Source organism: Boleophthalmus pectinirostris, unplaced genomic scaffold (assembly GCF_026225935.1).
Source record: "Boleophthalmus pectinirostris isolate CB_2022bp ecotype Guang Dong unplaced genomic scaffold, ASM2622593v1 HiC_scaffold_20, whole genome shotgun sequence".
Lineage (NCBI taxonomy): Eukaryota > Metazoa > Chordata > Actinopteri > Gobiiformes > Gobiidae > Boleophthalmus > Boleophthalmus pectinirostris.
In genome coordinates this window covers 10,998,914-11,025,849 of record NW_026571153.1, presented here as the reverse complement: position 1 = coordinate 11,025,849, position 26,936 = coordinate 10,998,914, and the positions used below count along the sequence as shown (strand labels likewise).

At 38.6% G+C, this 26,936-nt stretch overlaps 1 protein-coding gene across 3 annotated transcripts in view; it reads left to right on the top strand.

Annotated features, from left to right (window-relative positions):
* The first annotated feature begins 6,558 nt into the window (after window positions 1-6,558).
* kcnj10a (potassium inwardly rectifying channel subfamily J member 10a) overlaps window positions 6,559-26,936 on the top strand; it is a 32,391-nt gene continuing 12,013 nt past the window's right edge. Inside the window, exons 1-4 of one of the 3 annotated variants that reach the window (XM_055156720.1) lie at window positions 6,559-6,638; window positions 8,730-9,207; window positions 14,541-14,777; window positions 17,861-18,215. The gene's annotated coding sequence lies outside the window, so the exon portion shown is untranslated. Of the gene's footprint in view, window positions 6,639-8,729; window positions 9,208-14,381; window positions 14,778-15,378; window positions 15,572-17,860; window positions 18,216-26,936 lie in introns of those variants that run through there. The other 2 variants (XM_055156721.1, XM_020936500.2) reach the window with 2 other exon arrangements.

The window sequence follows — 26,936 nt, the reverse complement described above, 5'->3', positions numbered from 1 at the left end:
CACTGTACTGAGCTCCAGTCTACGGGCCTCGATCGGCCCTCTGCTTCATCTGTGTTTAGATATGTGGCCCTTGATGAAAAAAGTTTGGACACCCCTGCACTAGATGGTTTGCAAAAACCCCGGAAGTGTGAGTTCGGGCACTGGCCAATCAGCGAAGAGAGAGATCGAGGATTTAAAGTCAGAACAAAGAGAATGTTCAGTGAATTTTATCAAGGTGAAAGACGCAACCAAATAGCAGCGATTAATTAAATGAAAAAAAAGTACCTGCCTACCTTCGAGCGAACGAATCCTATGCTACGAGATCAGACGGTTTCTACGAAGTGAAAGGCTAGTATATATGCAGTACAGAGGCCAATATGTTCAGTCCATTGAATACTGTTGTTGTTTTCTTGGGCAAGACACTTTACTCACCTTTCATGAAGTGTCTATGTTCACTGAACTATGATACATGTTTGAATATAAGATATATAGAATGGGCCACTGTAGCTTGAAGCAAAAGGTATTTATTCAGTTCCACTGTTCATTCCAAGAAGTCAGTCTTGTGCATTAGATTTTGGACTAGAATAAACAAGATTAAAAATCAAAACAAACCCAGTGTATATTGGCAACACTCCCATATATTAAACAAGAAATTATCGTGTAACGTCCTCAAAAAACCAGGGCACCGTCGCCAACTAAGGTCAGAAACGTATACATACAGACTGTGGGTTTGGATCTACATTTCGATCAGGTTCAGTCAGTTTATTATTCTTTAAATGATGTATGTGACCGTGACCTCCAGAATGACGAAAACTTAGGAGAGTTTTCAAAGTGATTAACAATGTAAAGCAATGTAAATGGGAAAAATCCTTAAACAGTAAATGGTCACATTCTTGTACAGAGCTTTTCCACTTTCACAGCACTTTACATCAAAGAACCATCTATTCATACATACACAAATACACCATTGTACACAGACACTGAAGTCAAGGTGGGTGAGTTGTCTTGCTCAAGTTCACTAACAGCATTCATTTGTGTGAGCTGGAATCTCACGGACTACCTGTATCGGGATTTGAACCGTCAATCTTCAGATCAGGGGACAAACACTTGAACAAGAACTGTTTACTGTGAAATTGTTGCATGTAAAAGGCTTCTAAATGACAGGTGATTGTGTGCTGAAATTAGACAGCCTATGTATAGATCCTGAATTTGACTATTGAATCACTCAAACGTAATTGGAGAAGTGTTGCTTGTCCTTGCACGTTAAAAGTAGATGGAGTCTCGTGGATGTATCCTTGATCTTACAGCACGGATGGTGATACAGAGTACGTGACCTGCACATGGTTTGTGTTTAGCCCATGGTTCAGAGGATCAGGCTAAATGTTTGATTCACAGCGACACACATCACATAACTGATTTAGCGGTGGAAGAACAGATTACTCAGGCCATTAGTGAGAAGCGTGTGAAAACTTGAGCTTTCATCCTGCAAAAACAAGCTTATAATGCAATGATACAGCCATCTAGAAGACCGACTTATTGATGAATGGTGGTGGTCGGAGGGGCTGATCGTGGACTTTTTAAGGTACACTTGACTGTCTGGGTAAATTTGTCCTCTGCATTAGACCCATCTTTCAGTGCTGCTGGGGCTTCCTAATCCGTCTATCATTTGTTCATTTGTTTTTGGATAACGGATAACGTCCTTTTCCCGTTTACGTGATTTAAACTGCGATGCTGGACTTTTGCACCACATACAGACTGAACTAGGATTGAACCAGGTCTAAACCATGTCTAAACTAGAACTGAACCAGAACTAAACCATGTCTAATCCAGGACTAAACCAGGACTACACCAGTCTCAGTCCCGGTCTCAGTCGTGGTCTGGTCCTGGTCTCAGTCCCGGTCTGGGCCCGGTCTGGTCTGGTTTCAGTCCAGTGTCTCAGTCCCGGTCTGGTCTGGTCTCAGTCCAGTGTCTCAGTCCTGGTCTTGTCCTGGTCTCAGTCCTGGTCTCAGTCCTGGTCTCAGTTCAGGTCTGGTCCCAGTCACAGTCCCAGTCTCAGTCCTGGTCTTGCCCTGGTCTCAGTCCCGGTCTGGTCCTGATCTCAGTCCTGGTTTCAGTCCCAATGTGGTCCTGGTCTGGTCTCGGTCTCAGTCCTGGTCTCAGTCCTTGTCTCAGTCCTGGTCTCGCTCTCAGTCCTGGTCTCAGTCCTGGTCTCAGTCCTGGTCCTGTTCTGGTCCTGTTCTGGTCCTGGTCTGGTCTCGGTCTCAGTCCCGGTCAGATTCCGGTCTGGTGCTGGTCTATGTAGGCGCACCTCCGGACTCGTCCTGACACTCAGTCATGTTTTAGTCCTGGTTCAGTCTGTAAAAATCTGGCATTGCAGTTTCAGTCACTTCAATGGGAAACGGCCGTTATCCGTTTTTTCCATTATTTATTTAAACACAAAATCGAAAACTGAAAAAACACATCATTATCTTTTTTTTTTGGTTTTGGAGAAAAATAATAAATAATTTTTGGTTTTATTTTGAAAAACGAATGAACGAATGATACACGGATTCTTCCTGTGAGGAGCTTGGGGACCCATCTTCAGATCTTTAGCTGGGTTTGGTCAGAACTACCTCAGCTGGAGTATGTGTGTTTTTGGTTGATGTGGAAACTGGAGTGCTCAGAGGAAACTGCAGCTGAAAATGCTTGTAGCTGTTTGCAACTTTAAAATTCAGCCACTCACACCTATCATCATACATTGTGTTTGACAAGATCTTCACTGGTTTGAGACGTAACATTGGAGACAACAAAATATTTCAAAATGTATGTTTAGAGCTGGCCTGCACAATATAACAAAATTGAACGGAAATCACAAGTGTAGTTGGCGCAATTTGAAATGAAAATGCAGTAATTATTTAATAGATGTTCTCTGCAAAGAACAGAATATCCTCTCTTTTGATAGAAAATCGTTTACATCAGTACAAACGTTGTGAAATGTGTGGGCTTCTTGTATTCGTTTATCAATTTTAGTCTTCTCTCAAATGTTGGCGCTTGCTCCTGGTCAAGGTGTTATTTTCAATGTGTACTCAGAACAGAATACTATTTTTTGAAACATATATTGCAAATTTTATTGCTAACACAATACCAAATCACCGACCAAATCATGTAGCCCTATCTGGTTTGAGTCTTTGGAGTCTTTGGATTGGAGGAACACTGTGAGACTGTCCTTGTACTCTTATAGATTCATGCCTTTTGCACTTCACTGTAAACCTTAACAACAGGATATATGGGACAGTTAAACAGTCTAGAAGGTACATGCAGTCCCAATCCAGTAATCATTACATAAAGTCCCTTGGCACAGACACAGCAAAGCATCAGGTCACACATGGAGCTGGGACATTTTACTGCAGTGACAAATATTATCAGTGTAGTGTTAGCAAGCCTTATATAAATACCAGTTTAACACAGATACAAAGTGCACACAAATTAGGATTTTATAACATTAACTACATGTGTGCACACAGAGATGACCCCACCGCCCACTGAACTGTTTTACAGAACACACATATTTATGTGATGAAGACTTTGAATGGTCAGAAATGGGTCAAGGACTGAATATTTTTGCTTGGTTCCATCTGTTTAGTGCATCGAGATATACAGAACTAAGATATAATATCACCAAAGAAACACATTTAGTAACAGTTTTGTGTCATTAGAAAACACATTTACCCCATCAAGTTTAGGCACATGGGCACATTAAATCAACATTGCAAGATCGAACTAGTACCAGAGGTCTTTGTAAAGCTTTTATAGCAGTTTTCTTTAACAGTAATAAGGAATATTTTATCGCGCCTTAGGAATGTCCTCTGCTTTTGACCCATCTTTCAGTGTCGCTGGAGCATCTCCACATCGTGAGATAGGCTTCGTCGTGTCTACCTTAGCTGGCGGATTTCACCTGCTGTGCATGTTTTAGGTTGACCGGAGTGCCCACTGTGCATTTTTGTACATGGTGGTTGCCATGGTCGTGGTTGATTGATTTTGTGGCTGACTGGCTGGAGCACTGAGTAGTTTTTACACTTTTTAAATTTAGATTTAACATTACATTAATATTTGGGAATTTTGATCAACTAAGAAATGCGGCTTGTACAGTTCGGAGAAGGTGCTTTACTGTTGTGTGTCCAGAGTTCCCCTGACTCCCCCCCGGACACTGCTGTGATGCCCGGACAGCGTCACACAGAGTATAGAGAGGACAAAGAAGAGAGACACTTTTGTCCAAAGGGCTATTACTTTCCCCACACTGCCCTTATACCTGACCTGATGACCCTATCTGTTGAGCTGCTCTGAGATTTTTTTGAGCTTTCTCTTATTATTGTATTTTACTGTCCAGTGAGCTTAAATTTTTCCTCAGGGACAAATAAAGTCACACATTAGAAAGTGATAGGTGAATATTGAACTCCTTCATTTCACATGCGTCATTGGAAAATCAAATCTGATTGCACGATCATGTTTGACCAGGCTCAGGAGGTAATAGGGTGTGTGTTGACCAGACTGATATCCTTCTGTGTAGAAAATACAGAGAGAGCCAAATGGATGATGCATGAGTGTCTGTTCATACATTTTTGCCATAATAATGCATATGCAATGCTATTTGAAATATCCGCAAAATATTAAAAGTGTATGTGTTTTTATTTGTTAGATGTGCAAAAGAAATTTCTGGACCATTGGGGGATGTGTGTTGTGTAACCCAGAACCCATAAAGATAAGAGTGGACTCAAATCAAAGGTTGGTTTTCACTGCCACAGACAGACACTCTTTCAGATGATGCACTGATAAGTCTTTAAACTGTAGGTCACTCATGAACGTAACCCCACCACTGCATTGTGCGTAGATGCTACGATCCACATGTAAAATAGATCATACAAAGAAGTGAATGGGGTCAATATTTACAGTAGTTTTTATTTAGTATTATATTTAAAAACAGTATTATCTGACTTTAAAAAGAGTACATTATGTCAAAAATTTTGCTATATACATACTGTAAAAACTTTTATTCTTAAAGGTCCTATATTACACAAAATTGAATGGTGAACTTTTCGCCCTGTAATACTGTAATGTTGGATTTGTGTGGTAAACGTGTGAATGAAATAAATCAAAACTGTGATGAGGAAACAACATTATAACATATCTTAATATAGGCCAATTAAAGATGCGCTATGTCGGGTGTACCACTAGAGAAGTTACATAGTGCACCCCAATGGTAGTATTAAAAAAAAGAAGCATAATATGTTTACTTTAAAGTAATGCAATAACCACAAGAATTACATGTGGCATTGCAACATTATAATCACTACTCCAGCCTACAGTATTGGGTTACATCAATGTTTGTTTTTCCATGACACTTTGACTACTTCAGACTGAACTTCATGCTGATATGTGAAATAAAAGGTGCTTTTGTGTTTGAGATCTCCAGCGATTTTCCTGAAAACTTTCCCGTTTCTGTCACCGATGTTTACAAGGGCACTTTTATACTGGTCTGTTATGCCTGTGCATTTGTTGAACATGTTAAAGTTAAACAGTCACAGTGGCTCTACACAGCGGCTCTATTCATTTGGCGACGTGACAGGCTGGGAACATGCGCTTGTGTGAGATCACTGATGAAGCATGCAACCTGCACTACATAACTTATACTTACTGACAGAGCGAATATACCACCAACTTGCCTCATTACTGCGTTGCCTGAAATGTCCCAGACTATGACTGAATAGATCTATTTCCATGAAGACAAGCTGGTGACAACCCAAGTTACTGGTCAGATCTGTGGATCTGTGATCCCACTCACAGTAAGAATTAATCATTGAATTTATATAGTGCCTTTCATGTCCCCCAAAGCACTTTACATTATTCATTCACTCCACACTTGATGGTGGTAAACTACTACTGCAGACTGATGGAAGTGAGGCCATCAATCTGCGCAACCCCTCTGACCACCACCATCACACACACAGACACACCACTTTCTTACTGGACAATGTGGGTGAAGTGTCTTGCTTAAGGACACAATGGTGTTTTTTACAACTCCCACGGTTTTGGTGTCCTATATGTACTAACCAGGCTGGGCCTTGCTAAGCTTCTGAGAGTGCATATTTTTCATGAAAAAAAACAACAAAACAAAACAAAAAAAAACTGTCTTGGAAAATGCAAGATAAAACATTTCATAATGTACTGGGGATCATTAAAGACAAAGTAATAATATCTCCATGGAATTGGACTTCTTTTGTATTAAATTCAAAGTCTGTCTTAATAAGCTGAATAAAGTCAAATCATAAAAATTGTGATTGATCTATATGACAAAAAAGCATTACAAATGTTGATGCTTGCTGCTGGTCCTGGATTTCAAACACATTATGAAAGAGTTGAGGTTGAAGTTGGTTGCATCATCCTGGACATGGGTAAATGACCATATTTGACCACTCTGAAATGGTTTTTGGCACAGTTTTGGCACATGGACACTGAAGTTGGGACATGGCAATGAGGACGGTGATTTTTATTCTTTTTTCTATCTTACATAACATTGACCTATGTGACTTGTTTTTTCCAGGTGACAGTGCCAAAGACCTGCTGCTAATGGGAAAACAGCCCAATAGTGTCATGGAGGCGGATAATATTGCCACACACAAATGGTCAGATGAGTTTAAAGGGCCCATATTACACATTATCTATGTTACAATGTTGTTTCATCACCAAAAACATGCCTGGAGTTGGGTTTTGTTTCATTCACACATCTTTAACACACAAAACCTGCTGAACTAAAGGTAAAAGGCAGCTGTTGAATTGAAACTATCACTTTATGACATCGCAAGGTGGAGCCAAGCAGTTTCAGAAATAGAAATGCGTCTTCTTGTTTGAGGTTTAAGTTTAATAAAATGTGAATAGGCCATCGAATTAACCACAACAGTGCAGAAATATCATGCCATACCCTTGTTTAAGAGACTGCACAAGAGGTACTTTTTAATCATTTAAATGCCAACAATATATTTGATTTTAGTTTTGTATGTCTTTAAAACAGCTATTCTGATACTATTTTTTTATATATATATATTCCCACCTCTCTTCAGAAAGTTTAATGTCATAATAATGTGAGAAGATCAGCTGGTTTCCAATGCAAGACATTTTAATACAACTTTCAGCATCTACATACAATACTACTATTACTACTTCTACTGCTACTCCCTTTTCCATAGATTCTTTTAAATCATTGCTCAATATTGACTTAACGTCGCTCTATGAGTTTAAAATGGCTGACCTTGCTACTGGCTTTATCTTTAACAAACTTCCGACTTGCTGTGTTGTGTCTGTGCCATAGTTAATGGTCAATTTCTCACTGTTATGCAACTTACCATAAATCACAGGGGCAGTAATCCATTTTGATGTACATACAGTATGAATAGAATCTTGTTATAATTAAATTGTGCACAGATAGCATGAAGTTACATATTTCTACTTGATTTGGACAGCTCTATTAGAATTTATGGCTTGTAACAATGGATTTAAATCACAGACTGTATAAAACAGTGGGTTAAGCGAGTGTGACGTCCCCCCAGAGTGTTCAGCTCCAGTCAAATGAAGCTCATGATGCTCGTGATTACAGGCGCAAATTTGGAGTCAACAGGAATTTATTTATGGAAAAAGCAAAATAAAAACTCCAGGATCATGTAGATTGGGTCAATACGTTTTACATATACATTTTACATTTTAAAGGGAATACATTTTAAAGGGACAGTTTGGAATATTGGACATAGGGCCTCATTTCCTAGTGAGCCAGAGTGTTGGAGACATGTGGAGACACTTTTTTAAAATATTCCATTCAATCCTTGTATTTGCAGAGGTCGCTGGTGTTAGGCTAGTGCATGTCAATGGCCACAGTTATCCTGCCTCTAAAAACAGTACTACCCACTCCACAAAACATCCAAAGCAAATCTATTATTACGCCAGATTGTCGATGTAAATGTCTGTGTTGATAAAATAATTTTAGAAGTAAAACCAATCTTGCGTTTGAAGGATTTATGTGTGACCAACAGCAGCGAGTTGTACTTCCTGATTGAAAGCTTGGCAGCGGCGGACTGATATAAGAGAAAATAGTTCCTCTACATGTGACGATTCATGTGATGCAAGGTTAGTTTTATTTTAAACATTATTCTGTCAACACAGACATTTACATCGACAGTCTGGTGTAATAATAGATTTGCTTTGGGTGTTTTAAGATTGTTTTTTTGTGGCAGGATAACTATGGCCATTGACATGCACTAGCCTAGCACCAGCGACCTCTGTAAAAACAAGCACTGGATGGAATATTTAAAAGTCTCTCCACATGTCTCCAACACTCTGGCTCACTAGGAAATGAAGTCCTATGTCGAAAATTCCGAACTGTTCCTTTAAGTAAGTAAGTCTTTATTTATATAGCGCTTTCACATACATTTTCTGTCCCCAAAGACGCTTTACAGAGCATTATTCAGCATTCATTCATACAGCATTATTCATTCACTCTATACCCTGGTGATGGAAAGCTACTATTGTAGCCACAGCTGCCCTGGGGCACACTGACAGAAGCGCGGCTGCCATGCCATTCGGCGCCATTGGTCCCTCCGACCACCACCATCACTCACACACACACCACTTTCATACTAGGCAATGTGGGTGAAGTGTCTTGCCTAAGGACACAATGACTGAATTGATTGTATTTAACTGACCTTGACTATCAACTGTTTATGGAGACCTATGTAGCATGTTTTGGGTTGATGGGGGAAACTGGAGCACCAGTCCAGACACGGGAAGAAACATGCAAACTCCACACAGAAAGGCCCGGGCGACCCGGGGATCGAACCCAGAACCTTCTTGCTTTAAGACCAAAATGATGAGGCTTCCAGCAGCAGTTTCAGAGAGATGTTAGCTCTGTCCATTTATATATACAGTCTATGGTTTAAACATGCTTATTGTGGGTGTGGCGGCAACTGGTATTTTCTGTCATCCTCATCCTTAAAGGTGCAGTATGTAACTTTTCTGAGATGTAATTGCTTTGACGGGAATGCTTTTACATTGATCTTATTTATGTTGCATTTATTCAATTACAGATGTTTTCATTGCAAACAATACCAGACAAAACAAAACATGCAGAAAGCAGGGGTCGCCTTTTCACAAACCTGACCTGTAACCTGGCCTGTTGGTGTCACCTGCTTGTCTCAGTGGAGATAGGTAAGTGACTGTGGAACATTTCTGGCAAAGCAACATCTTACATTTACATATAGAGCATTGTTAAGCATATTGTCAATGTTTTTGTTTTTTTTGCCCAAGATCCAAATTTAGACCACAAAAACTCTGAATACAATACTCCAGATGTTATTTGTGGTAGTAGAAACGTGGTATATTTTATTTAGACTGCATATGTTGTACAACACTCTAACCAGCAGATGGAGTTAGAGCTCAGTTTTACATCATTCCAATACTGTACTTTTTATTTTCTCCTTCAAGGGGAAGAAGCTTGTTCAGGCCCTAGATAGAAAACATAACAGTGAAATCAAATCTTGTAGCTTATTATTTTGTAGGTTTTATCCCACTGTCAGTGAGAATATTAATGGCTAACTTGCCTGCTTTAATACTTTGCCGAGGAGCATGAAGTACAACTACGACTCCACATATGAACGACTTGTACGTTAAAACTGCACAATGCACAGTTTCTCGTTTAATGCTTACAGAATTTCCAATAGGCCTATGTATGTTTTAAAAAAACACTCACTATACAACAATACTACAATTATGACTGTGGCAGGCCAGTACATGATTAGAATTAGGGTGGCCTGTCCTTTTTGTCGTCCTGAACAGCCATTTTCACTGATGACACATGAACTGTATATATATATTATTTTTCCATGACTTTCTATGCTATTTTAACCGCTCCGTGATGAACTTACTCTTTATTCACTTTACACTTTTATCCATAGGTTTCAGAGTAATGAGAAATTCAGTACATTGGCATAGCGACTAACTATCTTCAAAATGTCTCTGCACACTTCAAAATGTGCAGCGACAACAGGAAACTCAAATGCACGAATAACAGGAAGCTGAAACCTGTATACCACTTAATTTTTGCAACCTTTCCCTTTACCCGATTATGAACAGGGTGTGTTTACATCACAACAACATCACAACTTTCTGTAAACGCTGATGATGCGTTTCAGATAAATGTGACTGTGTGAGAAGTGATTTGAAGTGCTTAATTGCTATGATCACTGAGGACCATCGCCATAGCTTGAAACTCATGAATAGTTTGAAACTGAGCTAGAGAACAGGCCAGAATGGTAGAATTTGCTGTTAAACTATCAGATTGCAGATTTTTTGACCAGGTTTATCCTTAATATCCCTGTATTCACTGGGCCGATCCACATGAGCATGCACAAGTGAATAAAAGAAATAATTTTTTGATAATAGCTTCGGGAATTAATGCCCTTATTCAACTTTAAAGCAGGAATCATTAAATTAATACTGAGGTTTCTGGAAGATTAAATTCTATTTTTGATATTTCTTTCAAAGACAGTAAAGCTCTGTTAGAGTTACACACGCCCTTGAAATTATGACTTCATCAAATTTTATCTAGAACGTGAACACAACTTATTAAAATGATTCCACTTTTTACCGTACTAACATCGTACTAACACTACACATATTTCACTACATTTCACTTCGTAGAAACTGTCTGACCTCGCAACATTAGGATTCGTTCGCTTGACGGTAGGCAGGTACTTTTTTAATTTAACCAATCGCTGCTATTTGGTTGTGACGTATGTAATGCACCAAATCCTGTAGGAAGAAGGCAATAACATCTTAAAATTCACTAAATATTCTCTTTTTTCTGGCTTTAAATCCTCGATTTCAGGAATCGTTGCCAACACAGAATATACGGCTTTGTCTACATCCATCTCGACCACTTTGTTTACTGTTGTGCTGTACCACAAAAGGGACCCAGTCATGGCTTCACAGCTCTTCAATGATTGGTCAGTGCGCGGTCTACAACTTCTGGGGCACCTGGTGTATTCCAATTGCTGACCTAGTCGCTGGAGAGAAATGAAATTGAGCAGAAGCACTAGGTAGCACCAGCCTGGCCACTCTGGAACACCCTCCCACGTGAAATTATATCATGTACAAATTATGAAATATTTCCACGCCTGAACATACGATGACTTTTAACAAAACCTGTAAACCTGTACACATTCATCTGCCCTGTATCAATGCAGCAATATGAACTGTAAAAAAGTAAATAGTGTATGGATGTGATGACTGAGATTGAATGGGGCTATAGTTTTACTTATTGATTGACAGGATGAATCATTGCATTAATATTCATTGTATTTTATTTTATTGGCATGTACGCCATTTATGACTGCAACCTGTCCAGGGAAGCAAAGATGGAAATGAACAATTTTGCTATAACCTTGCATAAACATAATGACCTCTTTGTGTAGCTCAATGTTTTTATGTGCATTGTCCCTGATAAATAAACAGATAAACTAAACTAAATTAAATTAATATACTTGTTAGAGTAGAGCAAACGCCATCAGAGGTATAATACTCCCTTCAACAGAAGCATAGCCTGACCAGACTTGAGTTCATGGATGCTGGGTCCTGTACTGATGCTGAATACATTTCTGTGTTAGACCAGAGTCATGCCTCTTCAACTCTCAGGCTACTACTACTCACACTTTATTCTACAACAGTACAATTTCTTATCAGCTTTGTGTCAGACTGTTGGATGCAGGTTAAAGTGCATCCACCATAGTGCCCTGTCATTGACCCTCTGCTCCTTGTATGTAGCATGTGTCTGGCTCATGCGTTTGTTGTTGTATGTTGCTTGTCCGTGTGTAGTGGAGTGCAGTTCTGGGGACGCCACATGAAAACAGTGTGTGTGTTTGTGTGCACAGAAGCAGGAGGCCAAGAGTGCATGATAAGGCAATCCAACACGCAGAGGTCAAGAGAGAACTGCAAATTTGTGCTCAATTACAGTTACGTAATTAAAATGTAAAATGTGCTAGAGTACTTCTGCGGAAACTGTACTTAAATAAAAGTAAAAGGTACATGAAAAATACAATTCAAAGTGCTGATTACTAGCAGATTTTTAGACACATATTCAGTTATCAGTACAGTTATTTCAAACCACAATCCGAATATTCTTTGAGCTCTGTACATCATGTGTTTGTGTTCTTTTTTTTCTTCATGGTAAATACGTTTTCAGGTGCTAATTTGTTTTTCTGTGAAGCACTTTCTCTCCTAGTGCCTCCGCTCAATTTCATTTCTCTCCAGAGACTGGGTCAGGAATCGGAATACACTAGACGGTTTGCAAAATCCTCTCAGAAGTGCGAGTTTGAGCACCAGCCAATCAGTGAAGAAACATACATTCTGTGTGATTCCCCAGATTGAGGATTTAAAGTCGGAACAAAGAGAATGTTTGGTGAATTTTATCAAAGGGGAAAGATGTTATTGCCCTTCTTCCTACGGGATTTGGGAAAAGCTTAATATATCAGTTAGCTCCGTTGTCGGCACATTATATACGTCACGACCAAATAGTAGCGATTGGTTAAATGAAAAATAGTACCCGTCTGCTGTCGAGTGAACAAATCGTAATGTAAGGTCAGACGATTTCCACGAAGTGAAATCGGCTGATGAATCAGGCTACTTTGAGCATTGTGTATGTATGAAAAGTGCTATATGGATAAAGTTTTGATTGATTGTTCTACTCAAAAAAGTCCAATTACCCTGCAAAAAAATAATTACTCAATTATAGTAAGATGAAAATTTGTGGGATTAGTTATGTTCCACAGCAGCCACCATGCAGCCACTATACAAAAGTGTACAAAGAGAAGGCGTAATGGGGAGGACTTTTCCGACTGGTCTCATCTAAATAACACTAATTATTCTTTCCTCTTCTTTGTGGAGCCTCTCCTGTCTGCAGCCCTGTACCACAACCTTTTCCGTCTTCCGTCCCGAGGAATAAAAGTCGTCTGGATATTCCTCCTCCTTCTTCTCCTCTACCTCCTCTGCCCCATCCTCCTCTTTTGGCTCAGCGCCCTCTCGGTGACTGCTGACCTACATGTGTGACTTCCCAAACTCTGCACTGAAAATAAACAAAAGAAAGATTTGGGTTCATTTAATGTAGCAAGGGTCACATTCATTCATACAGTCGAATAATGGAGATAAAATTAACATTTCATGATAAAAATGACAAATCTGATAATGGTAATTTGCTTATATTACGATTTACAAGATTACCAGCATCTACAGTACCAAATTTATTCTTTAAAACTCTCTTATCTTGGTTGAAAATTCAGTAGTTTAATAATAATAATAGGCAGGAAAATTTAATGAGCAGATGAGAAGTCCATGGTGAAATACTTTGTCCTTGTTTATGGTTAATATCGCATGTCATTACTTGGCCTATCCATATAAAACAACAATTTTGTCCTTCTGTCAGGAGAAACAAGTTAAGGTGAATCTGTGTATCAGTCGTTCATTTGTTTTTCAAAATAAAACCAAAAATAAGAAAACAAAAAGCAACTAATTTCCTCTTTTCTCACGTGGCTTAAATTGCGATGCTGGACTTTTGCGCCACATACAGACTGAACCAGGACTAAAACAGGATTAAAACCGCACTAAACCAGGTCTAAACCAGGACTGAACCAGTACTGAGTGTCGGCAGGACAGGCCAGAGGTGCGCCCGCGTAGACTGTCAGGTGATCAGGACTGAAACCAGGACCAGACTGGGACAGACCAGGACTGAGACCGGGAAGAGACCGGTACCAGGACCAGGATTGAAACCGGGACCAGACTGGGAATGAGACCAGGACCAGACCAGGACTGAGACTGGGACCAGACAGGACTGAGACCAGGACTTGACCAGGACTGACACCAGGACTGAGACTGGTTTAGTCCTGGTTTAGACTTGGTTCAATCCTGGTTTAGACCTGGTTTAGATCTGGTTTAGCCCTGATTTTGTCCTGGTTTAGTCCTGCTTCAGTCCTCATTAAGTCCAGCATCTCAGTTTAAGTCACAGAAACAGGAAACAGTCGTTATCCTTTTTTTCCATTATTCATTTAATCCTAAAATCGAAAACTGAAAAAATTAATCATTATCCTTTTTTTTTCATTTTGATTTTGGAGACAAATAATGAAGAAAATCATTGTTTTTTAATTTTCTTATTTTTGGTTTTATTTTGAAAAACAAATGAACAAATGATACACAGATTAAATTGTTTGTGTGGGTTTTTTGTTTTGTTTTGTTTTGTTTGTTTGCTGTTTGTAGTTTTTAAGAATTGTTTTTTCAATTTAATGTGTCAAGTTTATGGACTTAATCTCTAACAAATCTCTTGCTAGGCAGAACTAACTTACTTACCACAAATTTATTTCTACTTTATAAATACAAACATAATAGGCCTGTGCTGTATGTTTTCCTGCCGTTAACCAGCTGTGTTCTCACTAGTTAACTCTACGCCGTGTTTCCGTGATGACAGTTCATCTCTTTGATCTTCTTTATGTCTTCAGGTGCAGCTCGAGCCTCTTTCTCTTTCAGGAAACTGGGGGTCTCCAAACGTGCCCAGGATCACCAGCTCGACGGTAAACACATATATAAATGGACCCCTGCACTGTAGAGGCCCCAGCGGAGCCCCAGATACAGCAGGAGGAGAGGGGACAGCACAGAGAGGAGCGGCCCCCCATCGGACAGCACGGAGGGCCTCACAGATTGATGTGCGTGTGAATCTATGGAGCCATATTGTGCAGGTGACAGGCCTCTGCTAAGTTTTATTTGAACACACAGTTGTTCTCAAAAACAATGTATTTGTTGCTGTAAAGAGCTACAGTAAAAGTGAATGAAAAAAAGTAAAACATAGAATAGCACTGAACACTGTCCCTGTAATCTTATAGTGAGCAACTTAAAGTACAAAGCGCAGTCATTAAAGTTAGGAATTACAGTAGCAGTACCACTTTAGACATAAATAAAGCATAAACAAAGGCTTAATTTAAAATGAGAATGTTTCAGACAATTGTTTAATTAAGGGCCTAGGAGTTAAGGTTAGGATATTAATGATGTAACTACTAAGCCTGAAACAGGAACTTAATGATCATTGTGAGTCAAAGAACAAAAATATGAAACTATTTGCTTGGAAACTCCAGAATGAAATGTTTGCATTTTGTATACACGACTCTCCTCTTGCACTCACTCTCACTTCTGTGTCAACAAAACACCTGCAGCTTGACAAACCACATGTATTTTTATCTCTGCACAAAAACAATAACGCGAGGACCAAATCGAAAGGGTAGAACCAACTCTTTTTACAGAATTGTCCCATCCCTAACTGCAGTAGTTTTATGTATTGTAAAAGTCAGGTGCCAGATGCCCAAATAGCCTTGAGCTTCTAACCATGAGCAGGGGTGAGGAGAGGCTGCAGATGTCCGCTCTGGAGGCCCCGGTGGAGATTCATGCGTGTGTGCCCCCTGCTGGTGGACGGTAGAGTCGCCTCTCGTCAAAACAAGATCAGGACAGCTCTAAATACAGCTGACAGTTGCCCTTTAAGGTACAGTTTTGTAAGGGACGTCCCATAGAGTTACACTTTAACCCTGTGTATTTCCATACTCCTTTAGAGACTTATTAAAGTAGTCTTTCAATTTGTACAATATAGTTAAATAATGGAAGTGACCTACTCCTACCACCATTAAAACAACCAGACTGACCTTGTATAAACTGTACAGCAGACGAGGAGGAGGTATGTCCCAGTTATATCATAATAAATAATAATAATTTTATGTATTTTTAAAGGTAAAACCATTTTCTGTCAATATCAAGATGTAAAACTATATTATTATGTAAATATTTTGGCAAAAATGTGAAAGTTGGAAAGTTCAAAGGACACGAGACATATTGAAAAGCTGGATCAGTCTTAAGATCATAACAAAAGTGTTCTATTTATAAGTTTAATATCTACTTTTCTGAGCTTTTAGCCATGTTATAATGCTGTTACCTCCCCAAAAACATAGCTGGAGTTGTGTTTCGTTTCATTCACTCGTGTTAAGTAATCCTGGATTACTGCATCCTGGAGCTTTTTGTTTGTTCTTTTAGACAGATGAGATTGCCAACAGAAAGTCTCTAATCTGCTCCTGCATGAAGAGCAAATCAGTTTCAAAGAGGTTGAAACAAAAGCTCTGGCTTCAAAGTTTGGCAAATTCAGAGCTGAAATTATCCAAATGATTCTAGTGAAGGTGTGTGGAGTTTAAAAACACAGTGGAGCACTTCCTGTATTTTGACTTGATGACATCACAAGGGGAAAATCCATCTCTGTTTCTCCTTCTTTCTCCCTCTTTTTGTCCCTCCATCTCTTCTCTATATCTCTCTTTCCCCCTCCATCTCTCTTTCTATCTCCATCTCTTTCTCTCCCCATCTCTCCTCTCATGATTATCACATCCATCCCTCCCTCCCTCTCTCTCCTTCACTCCTACCTTCTATCTTCCTCTCTTTCTGCCACCATCTCTCCTCTATCTCCCTGTTTTTCTCCCTCTATCTCTCCGTCTATCTCCCTCTCTTTTCCCCTCAATCTCTCCTTCTATCTCCCTCTGTTTCTCCTGCTACATCTCTCACTTTCGCTCTCCATCTCTTTTTTACCTTCCTCGCTTTCTCAATCTCTGCTCTTTCTCCCTCTATCTCCCTCTCTTTCTCCCTCTACATCTCTCACTTTCTCGCTCCATCTCTCCATCTTCCTCGCTTTCTTAATTGCTGCTCTACCTCGTCTTTTTCCCTCTAAATCACTCTTTCACCTTCCATCTCTCCTTCTATCTCTCTTTCTTCATCTCTCCTATATCTCCCTCTCTTCCTCCCTCAATCTCTCCTCTCTCTCTCTCTTTCTTCCTCTTATCCCATCCATCCATCCCTCTCCTTCTCCCTTACCTTCTATCTCCCTCTATTTTCTCCCTCTACATCTTAGACTTTCTCTGTCCATCTCTCTCTATCTTCCTCTCTTTCTCAATTTCTGCTATATCTCCCTCTGAATCTCTCTCTTTCTCCCTCCATCTCTCCTTTATCTCCCTCTCTTTGTCCCTCTACATCTCTCCTCTATCTCCCTCTCGTTCTCCCTCTCCATCTCTCACTTTCTCGCTCCATCTCTCTGTATCTTCCTCACTTACTCAATCTCTGCTTTATCTCCCTCTATCTCTCCTCTTTCTCCCTCTTTCTTCATCTCTCCTCTATCTCCCTCTCTTCCTCCCTCGGTCTCTCCTTTATCTCCCTCTCGTTCTCCACCTACATCACTCACTTTGTCACTCCGTATCTCTCCATCTTCCTCGCTTTCTCAGTTTCTGCTCTATCTCCTCTTTCTCCCTCTAAATCGCTCTTTCACCTTCCATCTCTCCATTTACCTCTCTCTTTCTTCACCTCTCCTCTACCTCCCTCTCTTCCTCCCTCCGTCTCTCCTCTCGCTTTCTCTCTCATCCCTCCTCAGGTCCACAGAGCAGCTCCTGGCATGCCTTCACACATCTGCCCCCCGCGCACAGACATTGCCCCCATTCTCTGCCCCTTTGCCACCGAGCTGCCCCCCCGTCACGACACAAAGCCAGCGCCTGTCCGGGCTCTCACTTTGATTTGTAAATACCTCCGTAGCTGCAAAACAACTTCCACTCTTGTATCTTATGAACCATCGAGCGTAGACACGAGAAAGCTGACAAAGGCCAAAACAGCAGAGGAGGGCCGGCCAACAAAGAAGCCCTTTTATAGCATACAGTGGCGGAGAAGGGCTGGGTAGGAGGAGTTGAATTAATGAATTAAAATGTGTAGAAACAGCAGTTGTTTGAATACTTTTTTTTCTTTTTGTGCATAGGAAGGGGGTCCCGGAGGAGTGGACGACATAAGTAGGCCCTTCGAGCGAGTCGGAGAGCTCAGTTTGAAGCGGCAGCAGAAGAAAAAGAAGACTGAAGTTTGATATCGAGCTATTACATAATGACGCAGAGAGCCAGCTAGACCGGTCAGTGCCAGGCGGTCAGCCCAGAAAGCGAGATTCAAATTGAGCGTGATGAGAAGATTGCGACGCTGAAACAAAATGGAAAATAAAATGGAGAAATTGGCATTGAAGAGTTGAAGAAGAAGAAGAAGAAGAGATTTGCGATAACTGGACAGTGACTTCGGAGCCGGTCGATAAGTTTGCAGAGCTGTGGTTCAAAACATCTTAAAAAAAGGTAAGATTTTATTTAGTTTAGGTACAGATTTTTTACTTTTTCGCAAATATAAAGCTATAAATTCAGATTAAACATGTTACATTATATTTCCACTGCACTGATTGACATAAAACTAACAAATACTTAACAAACTTTTACATAATTGATGTGACAAATGTACAAAGGTTTACACACTATATTTCTTTACAGTGACTTGACATCCATATATAACAGTATTTTGTACTGTGGGTGTCTCATAAACTTATAAACTTACTACATTATCAGTTGTATAACAGTAAAGCATAAAAAGTACAAAACAGTAATCAAATCAAATCATTATTTTAGCAAAGTTTATTTATTCAGCGTCTTTCACAGACTGTAGAATTCAGTGTAAAAGTGTAAAAGAGTGATAAAATATTGCATAGTGATTTGTAGTAACAATAATAAGTTTATTTTATGGACAAAAGTTGGTCATGAATGAGATGGTCAGTGAGTTCAGCAGAATAACAGATGCGATGGTGTAGCTCCTGTTGTATTCACAGCTGAGATCAGTGCACAGCTTCTCCAAACACCGTTGGACCACATCATTTTGCAAACTTGTGATCAGAAATGAGACGATAAACAATAACAATGCAAATCTATTAAAAAAGGAAAGCAATGACAGTGAAAACCCCTGTATGCATGTATTTGAACAAAATGTGTTCTCCAAAACAGCAGATCTTGACAAAAACTGGTCAAACTAGTCTAATAAAAGTGTAACATATCAGATAATCAGGAAGTGCGCGTTGTCGTTGTTAGCTTTACTGTAAATACAAACTCCGCTCTGACCTCTCAAAGTTGTGAAGAGCATTTTTTTTACTTAATTAAGATGCGCAGAATGGATAAGGTAAGCGAGAAGTAACTGCAAAAGACAGGAAAAAAATGAAGTACAGCACCTTTACAAATAAATTCCTGTAACAATAATCATTTTTATAAACTTATTTGTTCAACATGACACTGCAAAACTTGATTCAGAACACCCACTGCAAAATGAAATTGACTTTGGTAACACTTTCAAGTGGTCAAATGTAAATAAATCTGCTTTAATATTGTTTATTCATGTAGTACTTTGTGTTATTGGACCTTATTTCACTTTCAGTACTAAAAAGTTCATTCACACAGTGTCATATCTTTTTAAATTAATGTATAATTTGTAACTTAAGCTCCACTTTGGTTCGCCAGAGTGTCAGCCGGTTAAAATGACTGAAAATTATAGTTATACAATTATCTATATATAGTTTAACAGTATATAATAAAACAGAGTGTAGTTTAAAATGGTCAAAGTTGTGAATGAAGGAAAAACATGAGACTGGATGTAAAATTTAGAGAGATTTTCTTTTACAAATGGTGCAAACTGAATTATTTTCAATGATAATGACAGAAAACAACATTACACTATCTCTTACTTCATCGTGTACAATTTTAGTTTAACCATGTATAAGAAAACAGTCTTGAGGTTAAGAATGGCCAAAGTTGTGAATGAAAGTACCAGGAGAGCAAGAGAGAGCAGGTGTTTTTCTTGGTTTCTCTGGCAACAGCGAGACTTGGCTCGGAAACATTTGTCCATTAAATTCGGCATCACAACAGAGTCAAGCTGCTCCGATTTATGGCTCTGGTTCAGGGTGGACTTGAATTAAAACTACTCTCACTAAATCTTACGTTGGGGTGGGCTATCGCTAAAACCTAATGTAGTTAGTGTCCTCTGTTTCCCATGACAACCAGATGAGGAAGTAGAAGAAGAAAAAGTAGTTTGGGTCACTTAAGTGTACAGTTCAAGATGTTTTCTATCTGCCATCAACTAAATGACTGTTTTCAAAGGTGAATTATGTAACTTTTCTGGTGGGGAGGATCGCTACTGGTTATGGTTTTATCTGGAGTTCCAATCCATTAGAGATAACTGAAAGCATGTATTCTTACTGAAGTGTGAGTGGGATCGCCTGTCCACAGATCTGACAAGTAATTTGAAGTTTAATGCCATACTGTGGTAGCCAGGCTGGCGCCACCTTGTGCCTCCACTCAATTTCATTTCTCTCCAGCGACTACGTTAGGAATCAGAATACACTAGATGTTTGCAAGAACCCTAGAAGTTATAGACCGTGCACCGGCCAATCAGCAAAGAGCTGTGAAACCATGACGTCAAACTCAAGCGTCTGTCTGGATCCCTTTTGTGGTGCAGCACAACAGTAAACAAAGCGGTCGAGATGGATGTAGACGAAGACATACATTCTGTGTTGGCAACGATTCCCGAGATCGAGGATTTAAAGCTGGAACAAAGAGAATGTTTGGTGAATTTTATCAAGGGGAAAGACGTTATTGCCCTTCTTCCTACGGGATTTGATTGACATGTCACAACCAAATAGCAGCAATTGGTTTAATAAAAAAAAGTACCCGCCTACCATCGAGCTAATAAATCCTAACGCTGCGAGGACAGACGGTTTCCATGAAGTGAAACCGACTGATGAATCAGACTAATACTGTGGAGCATTCCAGGCAAAGCAATAACTTCTCCATGGAGAGTAATGCACCTTAGTTTAAAGGTGCATTACGCTGGTGGCTGGAATGATACAGGGTTCCCACAGTCATGGAAAATCTCTAAAAGTCATGGAATTTTAGTATCTCTTTCACGCAACTACAGTGTTCTGTTAAGTTACCATTAGGTTATTATGATTATTTCCAAATGCGTGTGCCTTTTGTTTAAAAGAGACGACAATAAATGAGCTGAAAGTATTTTGAAGATTAAAAAATTATAATACCAAACCATAAGGTGAGTGGAAAGGGTTCACATTTCATATTTAGTTTAAAAGTATAATCAGTTCTACACATGCAAGGTGCCCTAGAGTCATGGAAATTTCACTTTAGGTCATGAAAAGTCATGGAAAAGTTCTGAAATTTTGTCAGTAAAAAGAATAGGATGATAAATGATGGAGAACAATGATTTATCGTTAAGTAAAATAAAAAAGAAATTGATAAAAGTAAATTATGAATCAGCTAATTAGAAAGTATGCGTTTTGTTACAATACTGGTCTCATTTTAATAAAACTGAAAACTGAAACCGAAAACAACATACTTTATTATATCATTTATAACATGAATAAACTGCTAAAATATTATGAGATTCTATGCATGGATTTCAACAACATTTTGAGGGCTTTTCACCATTCAAGGGTGTATTTTTTTGATAAATTGTTAGTCACTATGGCAACAGTCCTAATTACTCTGAACCCAAGGTGCTAAATAATTGCTCATTGAGGCCGTTTGACTTTAAATTTCCGATGACTTTTGTGCGTTTGTGTGAGCAGCTGTCGTCTTGCCCGGTGTATGTTTGTACAGTGCAGAGGCTGGACCAGAGGCTGCTGTGGACAGTGGTCAGTCCATTCATGCTCCGCTCTATGGGGGTCTTTGACTGCGCCGGGGGAGCTCTCTCCTCCTGGAATACTGATGACGCTTCTTTGTCACTGTGTTTTTTTTTACAGTCATTTCCACCTTCACCGCATTAAACGTGTCAGCAGACCTCCATAGGCCGCTCAATCCTCCACTACAATCCCATTATAGTCTATGTGTGTGGCTGGAATTTATAGTACTGATGCTGTTTTGTGCTTTTTATTTGATTCGTTTTTATTTCGAGTTTGTGCTAAGAGAGAAAAAATAATCATATACATACTACATATACATTGTAAACAACAGAAAAGCATGTAAACATATCTCAAAAAGGAGTGGGAAGAAGAACAAAACTAGTTTCAAAAAATTTAAAATGATGTGGTTACTGTACATTGATGAACAAAACTTTATAAATATAATGAAAAACTTGTACATATAGCAAAATAAATTACATACTATGCATACTAAACATAATTTTCACCCAGTTTCTTTCTTTTTTTGTATTGTATTGTATTATGATCATACAAACTAATAAAAATGACAAAGAAGGCACAGAAGTTTATCGTTTATGATCGTATCAAAATAAGGAAGATGAGAATGAAGAATGAGATTTTTTTTTTTTTTGTTTATGGTCATGCAAACTAATAATAATGTTAACGAAGGCACAAAAGTCTATCGTTTATGGTCGTACAAACTAATAATAATGATAAAGAAGGCACAGAAGTGTATCATTTATGAATTTATGATTGTACAAAACAAACCACAGTGAGAATGAAAAATGTAAGGATTTTTTTATTTTCGTTTTGTTAAAGATTTAGCCTAGTGTAGTTGAAATTGATCAAACTACTAACTCGTACTTAGTGTTTTAAATATGTAGATTTATTATTCAAGTTATTTTTTTGACTAATAGCAAAAATAATTATGCAAAAGAAAATTTCACTCAATTTGGTGCACTCTGTATCTTGGAGTGTCCGCCACAAAGGAGATGCTATTGCTTTGCCTGGAATGTTCCACAGTATGGTATTAAAATGATCCAACATGCATTCAACTACATGTGTTTTTATTGTTTGTTTCCATGGATACCATAGTGAGGCACTGTAGGTAAAGTAAGAACATCTCCATGAATTTGAAAAAAAAAAAAAAAAAAGTGACTAAAATCGATGCATAATGAACAAGATCTTCTAACAAAATAAAGCAAAAAAAAAAATCCAAAAGCAAAATTAATATTCAGAATTTGAGACAAGATATTCAGTTTTTACAGTGTTGATTTCCCCATTTATAGCCTTTCACTACGTCACACAAACTAATTCAACTCTCTCGCTTTCTCACTCTCTTTTTTTTCTCCTCCTCTGTCTTCTCTGTCTCTCTCATTTTGTCCATCTCTCACTCTCTTTCTCTTCTCTTCTCTCTCTTTCTCTCCCCTCTCATCTCTCTCCACACCCCTCCTTTCGCTCTCTCCCTCTTTCTCCCTCTCCCTGTTTCTCTTTCTCTCTCTCTCTCTCTCTCCCTCTCTTCCTCTGTCTGTCTCACACAGTCTCGCTCGCCCAGTTTGTAATATTGAATGCTGTCTTTTGTCCCTTTCATGTGGCGGAACACAAAGGATTCTTGTGCACAGGGGACAGGGAAGCTCAGGGACACTGGACACTGGAGAAGACATACACCTAAACTTGGCTTCGGCTCTCCAAACATTTGTGCAAGACGTTTATTCATAAAAAGAAGGGGAATTTTAGTTCAAAAAGAGGGAAAGTACGCCTTTCCCGTCAACTTGCTGTCCATGGGTTTCAGGAGGATGAAAAGCTAGGTTTGTTGCCATAGCGATAGTGAGGACTGTTGCCAAAGCAATTAACAACCGATGGCACCGTATAACAGGACGCTGAATTAACCATTAATATTGCCTCCAACGAGAGAGTGACAAGCAATTTTGACAATCAGTCTCACCCCAAATCTTCATATAGACATAAAAACTGCATGAAAAGTATTTAACTGCGAGAAAAAAAAAATACTTTAAAGACATGCAGTCCTCCTGTGAATGTGCTCTCCTCTCCACAGATCTGACCTGTTACTCAATAATGATAGATAAGCTACATTAATAAAATATATTGCATGGAACATTCCAGGTAAAGCAACAACAACACCTTCATGGAGATAAGTTAGAGGCAGAACCTCCACCAAAAAGAGACACTGTTCAACTTTAATGCAAGAGCAAAAATTGGAGAGTTAAAATTTCAGGGTAAAATATTTCAGAGTTGTTTTTAACACAAAAAATGTTTACCTTTTGAATTATTTGAAAGTTAAATGGGGGTTTGAGTTGGGGTTATTTGCCAGAGTTGGTATGGCTGAAGCTTCCACTAGTGTTAATTCAACTTTCCTAAGTGTTAATTTGGCATCTCCCACCACTTCAAACTCCCATAAGAGAAGACCAGAAAATAAAGGCTTTACATGCATGTGTTTTTTTACAGTCTACCTTCATTTGCACTTTATAGTGTGTAGTTACTACTCCCCAAAATGTTAAATTAACAAAAATAATGTGCAAAAATGAAACACTTCTGTGTGTTGTTCAGCTAAATCAGGATACCCTTACAAAGTGTTATCTGTTGACTCTCAAAACGTTAATATAACTCTTGATTTCGGGTTAAACAGGAACTTTGGTCCAGTGTTACTTAATTAGCACTTCCAAAAATGTTATATTAACTCTAGAACAGATTGGACATATAAACCCTGAGAAAATGTTAAAATTAATTCTGTGAGAGTCAATTTTAACAATCCACTTTTTGCTGTGTTAGTGAGATGACATGTAAATTACTGTTTCTAAGTACTTTAGAAAGTAAGTAGTACTTTATAGGTTATTGTTCACACTATTCCAGTACTCATATTCAGACATACAAATAAGTACATTTTTAGAACAAACTGTACATTTGTGGCGTCTGAAAGGGTCTATATGTTTACTGTACATGTAGGCAGGAGGTCCGTGGAGTTCAAAGTTCAAGCAGAGATGAATTTGACCAATCACATGCATGACCACCACCTTTGACCCCACCCCCTTCTCCTCGATCCTCGATCCTCCGCAGTCCAGTATTCAGCAAACTATCCCAAACACAAATGTCTATTATATTGATTTCATTGTGGACGTTGAGAGTGGATAGAAAGACAGTGACAAAGACTTCATGGGCCATAGCAAATGACAATTTAAAGCGCCAATATTACTCTGTTTTCTGTTATAATGTTGTTTTCTCCTCAAAAACATACCTGGAGTTGCGTTTTCTTTCATTCACACATGTATAAAACACAAATCCTGCACATTTAGGCTGAATTTTTCCTTCATTTTGAGTTTTGGAGATACAGGGTTACTCAAACACATGTGAATGAAACAAAACACAACTCCAGACATGTTTCTGAGGAGGTAACAACATTATAAAATGAGTCAATTTTGCGTAATATAGGACCCTTTAAACCAAAATAATGTATATCTTTTGAAAAACTCCTCAAAAGCTGAAACCCATGATTTATATGACCACACATCTTGCATTAATGTTTTTTTTTTTTCATTTTTTGTGTTGCCGGAAAAGCAGAGGCAGTTTGGGACAAAGCGTGCATTGAGGAGTGAAAGAGAGATGGAGGGACAGATATTATGGTCTGTCCACATAATGACCAGGGCTGTGACAATTAGTGTACATGGCCCTCGGGTTAGAAGTGCAGACTGCTCATTCAAAGCTCTTGTAAAGTCTATACAAGAGACTATACTATTGTACTATTGTGGACATATGAATACAAGTGTTCATTGACACTAACAGCGTGTATGAGTGAGCAGGGGAAGTTATAATTACAGACATGTGGACAATAACACTTAGTACGGTAAGAGTTGCACTGATAATTAAATATGCATGATTAAAGTGCATATGACGGGTTAGACTATTCATTTCTAACTTGTTATAATGTAATCATATTTAAGATTTTGGCATGGACTGCAGATATGACATATTTATTTCTTTGTTTTGCAAGTCTCAAGTAAGTGTGAAGTCTTTGAACTCAAGTCCAAGTCAAGTCCAAAGTCAAATACAGGCAAGTCCAAGTCGAGTCTTGAGTCACTGGCCCATAAGTCCAAACCAAGTCCAAGTCGTCTGTTTTGAGCTTCAAGTCATTTCAAGTCTTTAAACCAAAGTACCAAATATAGCTTAGATTTTTGCAAAATGAATATGAATTTTAAACTAAACTGTATTTTAAAAATCTAAGTGTGTTTGCATATGAGTATTTATAAACTAAGAGTTGAGGAATTTAATTTAGTTATTTTTTCCTTTTTAAATCTCTTGACAAGATCTTAGTGTGAGTCATTATGGTCAGAAAAGAAAGATTTAAAAGTGCTTCTCAAATCTTCTTAAGTCACAGGCCTCAAGTCCGAGTCAAGTCCCAAGTCATTAACCTTCAAGCCTAAGTCAAGTCCCAAGTCTTAATCCATTTTATCAAGTCAAATCTCAAGTCCTAAAAATAGTGACTCAAGTCTGACTCGAGTCCAAGTCATGACTTTGACTGATTACTAAGCAACTATAATGTAAACAATTACCAAAACTTGCCTTAATTACACAATATTTATGGTTAAACTAATAACAATAAATGACAACACCTTTATGAACTTTGTTAAATGAAGGTTTAAATATAATACAAACATTGTAAAACATGAACGTCAATTGAAAAGTACGTGTCACTGATCTAAGGTAAATCAAATGAAACAGAAAACGCAGAACACCAAAGTTCTGGTAAAAGTGCAAATGCAAGGAACAGTAAAATAAAAGTGAAAAAATGTATAGCACACTCACAAGCTCGATGTTCAAAAGCTTTTTTAATTTAATTTTTTTTTATTTTTAAATAATGTTATACTGCAGCATATTGGTATACTGTGGTCCAAAGCAAGAAAAATATCTGACAAAGGCTTTTTTTTGCCGAAGTTATTTAAAAAAACAAACAAAAAAAAAGCTTTTGGACATCGGCCGTCTGAGTGTGATACGCATGTTTTCACTTTTATTGATCTAAAGTAAACATCAGCTTCTGGAGTTCTCTATTCTCAACTGACTCATTAGCAGTCTATATTTATTTGTAACAGACTGATATAAGCTGTTGTAAAATTCTAAATGTACCAGTGAGATTACAGTAACTCTTATAAATCCCCTCTGGAATAATATTACACACTTGTCTTTTGTGTTTGGTGTTAAGTAATGGCCAGTAGTGTCCCTCATCTCGATTCTGAGGCTGTCTCCAGATTTTGGCGCATGAACAAACCAGAACTATCAGGCTTTTAATGTGAAAGAGCAGCTGTGCCCTGATGCTGAATGA